Source organism: Phoca vitulina, unplaced genomic scaffold, assembly GCF_004348235.1.
Source record: "Phoca vitulina isolate PV1807 unplaced genomic scaffold, GSC_HSeal_1.0 scaffold17, whole genome shotgun sequence".
Classification (NCBI taxonomy): domain Eukaryota; kingdom Metazoa; phylum Chordata; class Mammalia; order Carnivora; family Phocidae; genus Phoca; species Phoca vitulina.
This window is the reverse complement of record NW_022589720.1, coordinates 21,148,573-21,159,341: the sequence shown is the minus strand read 5'-3', so window position 1 is coordinate 21,159,341 and position 10,769 is coordinate 21,148,573.

The following is a 10,769-nucleotide window of genomic DNA, read 5'->3' as shown; positions in this document are numbered from 1 at the left end:
AGAATTTACATATATTCCGTTTCCTCCTGTTTTTTACTTTGATGCTATATGATAGTGATTAACATCTGGGAGTGGAGATGACTGAACTGACAACTGGAAAACCAAAAGAAGCTTCCATTCATTTGTCCAAATTAAGCTTTTTGATAATGATTGCAGACATGATGTGAAATGCTTATTGTTAGTGAATCATAGTTGGCCTGAGAATATTTTGCTACCAAAAAGCTTCTTGATTCTCTAACTTTTTTTGTAATGCACATGCTTGTGCACCTTTATTTTTTTTAAAGATTTCACTTATTTATTTATTTACTGAGTGAGTGAGTGAGCGGGTGTGAGCTGGGGGAGGGGCAGAGGAAGAGGGGGAGAGAGAGAATCTCAAGCCGACTCCACACTGAGTGCGGAGCCTGACTCAGGGCTCGATCCCTGCACCCTGAGATCATAAGCTGAGCAGAAATCAAGAATCGGACACTGAACCAACTGAGCCACCCAGGCATGCCTGCTTCTCTAACTTTTGATAAGAAATAGAGGGCTCTGTCTGGCAAATCAGAAATTTGGAGTAGAGTAATATAATATTGCCTTTCCTGAGGCTGAACCCACTTAATAATGTACTCAATAAAACTGAACCTAATGCAAAAAGTACACAGGCTTGAACAAACAAAAGATTTCCTTCATTTTGTAAGCCTTTTAACAAAGTTATGGATTAGAAGATAAATAATACAAGGATGGGAAAGTATCCAGGTTTACAAAGGAGTGGGTTCGTTCTTTGAGGACTGAAAGGGCCCTCAGTGGAAAGGCTCTCACATACTCGACACTTTCATCACCTCATCACATCAGTTTCTTCTTCTTGTGTACACAATTGAAGTACATTTCCATTTCCATTTTAAGCAAAATCCTTGAAAAGCTGTTTGAAATTGTTGAGAAAGAGGGCTATGGGGGAGTCGGCAGAGCCATTAAAGTTTTAAGGAATAAAAAGATGAAAATAGCTTCACAAATATAACAACAGGCATGATTTTAAACATCAGCATGTTTAGAAAATTGAAGAAACTGAAAGAGTGATCTAAAAATAAAAACAGTATGAAAGCCATGAGCACTGCATTTCTATCTCAACTAGGTATATACTTCACATTTTCCTAGGTGATGAAATTCTTTGCTGTAGCTAAAATCTAAGGGAGAAGAATGAAATAAAATTTAAAATAAATATAATATTATAGTTTATAGATTCCTTCAATCATTGAGATAGAATCATTGGAAAAGAGCTTAGATATGATTTAGCCAAATCCCTCAGGGAAACTGGGGCACAGAGAAGTGAAGAGATTTACACACATATATGGGAGAAAAGTCAGTCATTATTGGAACAGGGATTAAAATGTAGGATTGCTAGCCCTTGTTTGGTGATTTTTTTGGAGTGTATTTAAAAAAAGAAATGATAAAGCACTTTATTTATCCAGCCGAAAAATAAATATTTATTGGACACATCTTATTAATCAGATATTTCCCAGGACTGAGGACAGAGTTGAGAACAAGCTATGTTCCTTGTTGGGATACAGTTTAGATTCTAATAGGAGAGACATGTATTTAAAAAGTGTGGGGGGGGAAGGTTGCAAAATGATAAATCCAAATGATTGTAGCATAATAAACAGAATAAAATAGTGAATATGATTCGGCATTATTGCAAGGCGCTGTTGACCATGAAAAGAGCAGTTTTATAGTAAAGGATGGAAGAATATTATATGAGATTGTTTATGATGCCTGTACAAATAGGAAAGAATTGAAACAATCTCAAGGAAAGACATTTGAGAAGGATTGTTAATAGGCTTCAGTTGGTTTGTACTAACTTCATGATTTAAGAAATTTCAATGGCATTTTAAATGAGGAAAATCTGGCCCTATATAATTAACCTGAAAAATTCATCTAGGCAAAAAGGTTAACACTGATGGAAATGAAAGTTAAATCATAACTATTCAAGTGAAATAAATAGTCCTGCTTCACTGTATAAAATAATTGCTTTAAAAAATGATGTACAAAGTTAGTCTGTTGGTTAAAGAGAACATCACATGGTTGATTACACGAAGTATAGAATATAGATAGATTACAGAACTATAGAATAATAGGTGACAACCCTGCTTGATTTCTATTTTATTTTTCAATCCATTTTAAAAATGTATTGTTTTTCAATTTATTTTATTATTTTTTTAATATATCACTAGATGTTGAGACAGGCACATTTCCAAGATTCCAAGATTGATTCCAAGATTAATTCACTTTAGAAATAAGACAGACCGCAGGGTAATTATTCTTTTTTAGCAATTCCAGATATTCCCTGCATAAGTTGCTTTCCCCACAGGAAAACTCCCCTAGTCAGTTATGGAGTTGATTCCATAGTTCTTTTTCTGATTAAAGATAGCTTTATTTCATTTGTTAAAACCATCATAGTGATTTGAGAATACAAAGTGTCTCAATTGTATTCAGAGAGTCTAAAAGTTACCCTCAAAGAATAAATAGGAATTGAACTTTATTCTGCAACTAAATATACTGTTAACTCATTTAGTTAATGTTGTTGGCTCTGGTCTGTGATATTGAACCACTACAAACAAAAAGAAAGTGACTATTCGCAATGATTCAAGCTTATCTTGGAATGGACTCCAACTAATTGTAGGAGCTAATTTTAATGAGTAATTTACATTTTTAATGCAATAGGCTTCCCCTCCCCACCTCCATGATAGGCACTCATTTTTTGCATATTAGGAAAATAAGGTATTGAAGGGATGCTTATTCGGGGACATCATACATCCAACCCCAGAATCCCCAGCATCACATAGTATGATGTAAATGACTCTTAGAGATATCAAATTAATTAATTTGAATTTCTGCTCTCTTTACTCCTGTAGGGTCTCCAGAGAGAATTGTGGGATAGCTTTCAAAAACATAGGATTAAGTATTCTGATTTATAGTCTTGCTTTGTTGTCTGGAGAAAGACACATAATGCATATACTCATTTTGTCTTTAGTAAGAGTGGCTTGACTTCAAAACAACTGAGGACTTTTTTCCACTTAAAAGAAAGGCATATTTCCTAACATCCATTTTTACTGGAAGATACTCATCTTAAAGATCTTCAAATGGGTTTGTTATCTGCAACAAATGCATGAGTTAGGGCATATGATTTTAGAATAGAAACCTATAAAGTTAAAAGCAGAGAATTGAAATACTACCCACTGAAAGGTAGAATCCAACTGTTCATAATTGCTTGTGAATGCAGAAAGTGGGGAAAAAAGCCCTAATATCTCTGATTCATTTTCATGACCCATTGCCCAGCTGCTATGAGGAGACTCTCTAATGAAGCGTAGGGTTTCAGGCTGTTTGGCCCCACAGCATGAGCCATGCTTCACCTTATGGTCACATGCTTCACACGTGCCTAACACCAAAAAGGTCCATGTGTTCTGAACACATTAAAATAAGATATGTACATATTATTCAGCTTTCTCTGAAAATCACTGACAGCTACCATACCATTTGTGAGAGTGACAGTGTTCAGCAGAGCATTGTTCTGTGAAATAGAGTACAGAATCACATAGTGTGAAAGGAAAAATGTAAAATCAAAAGTTTTCCAGAAGCTATTATTTAGTAAGGTTTTTGTTAAGGAGTTAATACTGTAACAGCTCACCTGTAATTTTTGTTTCTTCTTCTGAGAAGAATTGGGTTTTGCAAACAATCAGATTGTAGTGTCCATTACATATTTTTGATGTTCCCCTCACTTATTAGTTTTGTGTTGCATTTCCTAGCACTGTAAAAAACGGTGTGGTCTTTTACATTACAGCTCACAATTGAGTGTTGACAGCATAACAATGAGATTTTCTTACTAAGTTATTCTTACAAGTAATAAAAATAAAATTCATAAATGTCAAAAGTAAACAGCACTGTTTTTTCTCAAGTTACCTACAGGTTACAAGAGATTGTTCAGTTGATTTGATAAGTGTATATATGGAGCTCTTTTTTTTTCTTTATTCCTCTCTGCATCTTGTCCTGGTTTTGAAATTGGGATTGATCTTCAAATGCAAACAGTGTGTAGAAATCCATCTGTGAATACTAGCTGTCATTATAAGACGAGCATGTATCCTATATTTATCTACTAAAACATGCCCTAACTCAGAATGTTTAATCAAATTAGAAAAGCCATTAAGTGTGCTTTCTTACGTTATTTAGTTCATTATATCATGAGCTTGTTCTATGAATAATACATTATGTATATAAGGAAATTAAAGAAATTAGAGTAACACAGAAGGCCACACTCATGGCACTAGCTGAGTTAAAATTACAGCCAAAGCACTTGGATATTATAGATAAAATAGAAATTTGCTGTAGTTACAATTGTTATATAAAGCATAATGGTAATTTTTAAAATCCTTAGAAATGTCATATTTTTGTTTTCTCTCAGAAGCCCTCATCTTGGGTTCCCCAGAAAATAGGATCTGAAGACCTGAAATCAATGGGAAGGCAACCTATGCAGACATGTTCTCGGAAATGTCACCTGTTGAGAGGAGGGAAATAGGACTGGACAGGGTGGGAAGCAGGACTCGGATACTGTGGCAACAGAGGACTCAGCTGGGACAAAGTTCAGCTTAGGAGCTAGGATGGACCTTGAGGCAAGGAGGCCAGGACTCTAAACCCCAGCAGAATTAGTCACTGGATATGGGCTCCTCTGAGAACAAGACATAGCATAGCCTTGGGCAAGGTGGGTCTCTTCCCCTACGAACAACTCCGAGGGAGCTGTTTTCACCAACCAGGCAAATGTGTATCTACCAACACTATTTTGCATGAATTTAGGCAAGTTCAAAACTTCAGCCTATTCTTTAAAGTTTAGCATTGTTTTCATAATTAACAATATGTAATAGTGCCTTAAACATTAGAAGGGATCAGAAAAGTATTCATCCCTTTTAAATAATGACAATGCTATTTATTAGTTTTTCTACGCTGCTGCTGACGTTGGTGGCTCATAAACATGTATGTATGTTGTTACATTTAGGGTATTAATATTTGCCAAAGAAGCATTCATTACAAAAGTCAATTTTTTGGTTAGAAAGCACACAAAATGTTTTGTTGAAGTTCGAACATGTGTTCAACCAATACATAAATACTAACATGGGAAAAAAAAAGTTGAAAAAAAACTTGGAGAACATACAGCATTTGAAATGTCTGAGTATATTTTATTATGAAAAATGTGCTAGGTAAATTTGAAAAAGAAAAATAGCTATAATCTAAATCACCCAATAAACTTGCATCAAAATGTCACATTGGTGCTTAGCAAGGTGATGATAAAATAGAATTCAGTAAACCATCAAGTCTTCAAAATTCCTGGAAGGTATCTTTATAGCATATGCTTCTTGCCAATCTTTCATAGGGTCTAAGTGATTATCCACGTTTTACAAAGAAGTAAATTGAGATTCAAAAAGGATAAAGAAATTTGCCATTTAGGTTAAGACATGAAAGATATGAGCATGCCCCCATATCCTCTTGAGAAACTTCCATTTAAAATCAGTGAAATCCTTTGTGCCGACAGAAAGAAAGGATGGACAGGGAAAAAAATAACAAAAAGAAAAAGAGGGAAGGAGACGCTGCCTCTCTACACTAAAATAGTGTAACATACATATGGTAATGTCAGAAGAACACAGGAATATGTGTTGATTTGAAGCTCACCTCATAAGCTGAGCTGTAATTACTTAGTTAAGAAGCTCTACAAAAGTTAGCACCTGTTATGTACTAAGGACAGATACACTGTTGACCCTTGAACAATGCAGGGTTGGGCGTGCTGACTTCCCCTGCAGTTGAAAAACTGTGAATAACTTTCAACTCCCCCAAAACTAAACTACTAATAGCTGGAAGCCTTACCGATAACACACACAGTTGATTAACACATATTTTGTATGTCATATGTGTTATCTACTATATTCTTACAATAAAGTAAAAAATATAGTTAAGAAAATTATAAGGAAAATACATTTACAATCCTGTACTGTAGAAGTCTGTGTGTAAGTGGATGCATGCAGTTCAAACCCACATTGTTTAAGGGCCAAGTATACCAAGTATCTTGCACTCACAGGAGCCAACTTCTGGAAATTAGGGATTCCTTTCTTTAATTTGAGTTTCTTTATCTTTTAAACACTCTGGTGTAAGAATGACATTTTTTTCAGAAAGGTTGCTTGGTTTTGTTGCTTTTTTCTTTAAAAAGCTCATGTAATAATTGCTAAGTTATGATATATGCACTGTAACATTATGGATATCATTCAATACACTGTAAAAAACAATTATAAGTTTAGAATTTTAAAAAATCTATTTGTGATCAAATACATGGTGACATTTTGTCTTTGACTTATTGAAATCATTTTATTTCTTGGAGTCAGCTGATAATTTGGTAATAGGAAGATATTACTGTACCTCTTTCAAAAAGATATATTGTGCATTCCTAGAGTGCAGTTCTTGTCTCTTTGATATACAAACTTAATTCTAATGTAACTTCCAGGAGGATTTCATATGAGGCTTCCCTTCTGGCTTCTCCATGTTCTGACACTGAGCAAGAAAATTTACATAAAATGTAAATGTTTAGATGTAAAGTTCTGAATACAAAGTCATGTGAGAAAAGTAAACATGATTTCTGGAACTTAATGGTTGTCAAAATAGTAGAACACAGAATAAAGGTTAAATCACTTTTCATATGTAATTTTTAGAGGTATAGGCCTAAAGCTTGAGGAAGAGAAAAAAAAAAAGAAAGAAAAGAAGAAATGTGTAAAATAGTATATATGTGTACAGAGAAAATTCTATATTTTTTCAACATTTTATTTAAAATGTTCAAGCATTCTGCAAGGGAGAAAGAAATTCCCAGTGAATACTCCTCACTTACCATTAATATTTTACTATAATATTTTACATTAGTATTTTAATATCTTTGACTTAATATGTATCTATCCATTTATCCCACTCTCTTCCACCCATACTTCTCTTTTTTAAGATTTTATTTATTTATTTAAGAGAGAAAGTGAGTGAAAGAGAGAGAGATAGCACGCACCCACGAGTTGGGGAGAAGTAGAGGGAGAGGGAGAAGCAGACTCCCCGCTGAGCAGAGAGCCCGAATCCGAATCCGGGGCTCAATCCTGGGACTCCAGGACCATGACCTGAGCCGAAGGCAGATGGCTAACTGACGAAGCCACCCAGGCTCCCCTCTTTTTTTTTTATGTTAATCATGTTATGATTTTAAATTATTAGTCAAGATTCTCACAATAGTTATGCAGATCATTGCAAAAATATTTTCTCAGTCGATCCTGCCTTAAACACTCTATTCTATTTAAAATTGCAATCCTTCCAACACAAACAACCATACATATGCATATATGCATGCTGGCATGGGTGCATGGCCATGCACACACACACACACACACACATACACACACACACACACACACGGGCTCCAAACTCCCATTGCACCACCTTCATTTTTACAAAACCTTATCGTTTCTCAACTTACTATGGGAATGTAAACATCATAAAAATGTTTATTTGGTGGCAATTTCTGTCTTTTGCTTTCTAATTTATTTCAAATTTCTGGAAGGGAGCCTGGTTCATAATATGAACTCAGTATATATTGTTTGTATTTCCTTGTGTGTATATGTGATTACACAAGATGTCTTACTGCACAGTATCCTTAAATTTACATGCTTCCATATGCAATTATATAATTTTAAGATACCTATATAACTACAAATTGATCCCAAAGCTCCTTCCCAATAATGTCTTCCATTAATTTTAACATTTTTTTTTAATTTTCTTTCTAAAGTTTTATTTTTGTCCTAGAGATCTAACTTCCAAGGTATCGTTTTAATTAAGAGTAACGGCATATAAACCAATTTTATCCTTAGTATGCCATTACCATCATTATTGTCATTTTCTATCTGTTGATTCTGCTATTATCTATTGTCAAGTTTCTACCACTTGCTTCTCCTCTTTAATTTAGTTGTTTCTACTATATTAACACAGATATCAAAATGAATAAAGTAATTGAAAGCCAAGGGCATACATAGTTTCTAAAAAAAAAAACAAAAAAACAAAAACATAGTTTCTTTTTCCTTCCTTTCTCTCTCTGTCTCTCTCTGTCTCTGACTCTAGAATTATGTATGTGTTCTGGTAAGCGCTGTGAATTGTGCAAGACTGTTGAATCTCAGATCTGTACCTCTGAAACAAATAATGCAATATATGTTAAGAAAGAAAAAAAGAAGAAGAAGAATGTAGCAGGAGGGGAAGAATGAAAGGGGGGAAATCGGAGGGGGAGAAGAACCATGAGAGACGATGGACTCTGAAAAACAAACTGAGGGTTCTAGAGGGGAGGGGGGTGGGAGGATGGTTTAGCCTGGTGATGAGTATTGAGGAGGGCACGTTCTGCATGGAGCACTGGGTGTTATGCACAAACAATGAATCATGGAACACTATATCTAAAACTAATGATGTAATGTATGGGGATTAACATAACAATAAAAATTAAAAAAAAAAAGAATTATGTATGGAAGACCAATAAACTTTGAAGATCAAAAGAGTAATGTTAGAATGACAAAGCAGTAGGTTGCATTTTTGAGGGGCCCCCCCGCCCTCTGTCATGTCCTCAAACTGACACAAAGCCAGCCTCCTAAGCCTCCTCCTCTTCTAAGCTGTGGAGTGCTTTGCTGTTTTGACAATCTGTTTATTATGATGAGGTCTCAGCTTTGACTTAATCTTGACATCAGTTGGCTTTTAGCTGAAAATCTGCAATTGAGATGGTGGAGCTGTCACTCTTGTTGACCTTTTAACAGCCTGGTGACAGAGACTCATATCCTTTTGCTAGACTTTAGTTAACCAGAGATTCTGTGGGCCAGTTTAAATCAGAGATTTGGAAACATAAGCTAACAACCTGACAAATAGGATTAAAACACTCAATGTGTGAAAACATGTTTGTTATTCCAACAGATGATAGAAGAATTTGGGGTTGGCTTATATAAGCTGCTTTTCAAAGCACGTGAGCCAAATTCAGCAGATAATTTTTAATTTCTCTCTTTGATTTTGCTTGCATGGATACCTCCTGAAAGTAAAACTGTTCAATTCTAGAGAACAGAATATTTTAGATGAAAATTTTTCCTTGTAAAATTCAAGGGCAATGAAAATTGGATATCACAAATAAAAAATTATTTGTATAAATGGCAGTGTTTAATATGGCTTCAATATATTTTTATATGTTGCAAAGATAAATGTTCTTAAATTATTAAAGCATAAAAAAATCCATAACAGTCAATGATAGTTTCAAAAATACATATGAATGGCTTATATAGTAATTCTCTAGTTACATTACTATAATCTAAATTTGAAATCCTGAATACATTAAACTACTTATTGATATTTATTCCTTAAGTTTAGGTACTCATTTATGAGTGCCTATGGTATATGTTTCATTTTTATCTAATACCTTATTCTCTTAAAATTGGTACAATTACCCTATGACATTCTTAGAAAAAGCGTATTTATGATCCATATTTGGGATAATATTTTCTCTTCTTTCCTTACAATTTCCCCTTGCAATCCTTTTCCATTACATGTCTAATTCATATTAATCCCTTAATAGCAATTCTACCTCATCATTATAATAAATCATTTTAATGAGCATTTTAAAAAACACTTCTGACATTCTTACCAAGCATTTAATAGCACAAATTAAGTAAATGGCAAATTATGATTTCATTTGTGTTCACTGTAATGTTATTCATCAGACATTATTTTGGCATTTGTGTGAATGCAGCTCTCTATTTCCATGGAAATTTATTTTTATTTTGTTCTTAATTGAGTCAACTTGACTCATTGTTTTAGATGGTTTAGTTAGCTGGCTTAGAGTACCTAAGAAATAATTCAGGTAGAAATGGGAGAAAATAACCTCTACACTTTTAACCAGGGTTTTGTTTGGACTACTCAATGTTTAAAAAGGTATTAATAATTAAAATTTTGGAAAATTTTCATAGCTTTCAGAATTTCTGCCTTATCCTCATAAAGATGGTTTGGGGGTTGCAGGGATAAATTTTGCATTTGGAGTGTGTTCTCCAATTTTAAGACCCATTTAACTTTCATATTGTGCTTGCTTCACTACTTTTTATTAGCTTCTTATCTCTTGCAGGCCAATGAGATTGCATTGTCTACAACACAGACTTTCTTAAACCAAAAGACAACCGACAGAATGGGAGAAGATATTTGCAAATGACATATCAGATAAAGGGCTAGTATCCAAAATCTATAAAGAACTTATCAAACTCAACACCCAAAGAACAAATGATCCAATCAAGAAAGGGGCAGAAGACATGAACAGACATTTCTGCAAAGAAGACATCCAAATGGCCAACAGACACATGAAAAAGTGCTCAACATTGCTTGGCATCAGGGAAATCCAAATCAAAACCTCAATGAGATACCACCTCACACCAGTCAGAATGGCTAAAGTTAACAAGTCAGGAAATGACAGATGTTGGCGGGGATGCAGAGAAAGGGGAACCCTCCTACACTGTTGGTGGGAATGCAAGCTGGTGCAGCCACTCTGGAAAACAGTATGGAGGTTCCTAAAAAAGTTGAAAATAGAGCTACCCTATGATGCAGCAATTGCACTACTGGGTATTTACCCCAAAGATACAAATGTAGGGATCTGAAGGGGTACGTGCACCCCGATGTTTATAGCAGCAATGTCCACAATAGCTAAACTATGGAAAGAGCCAAGATGTTCA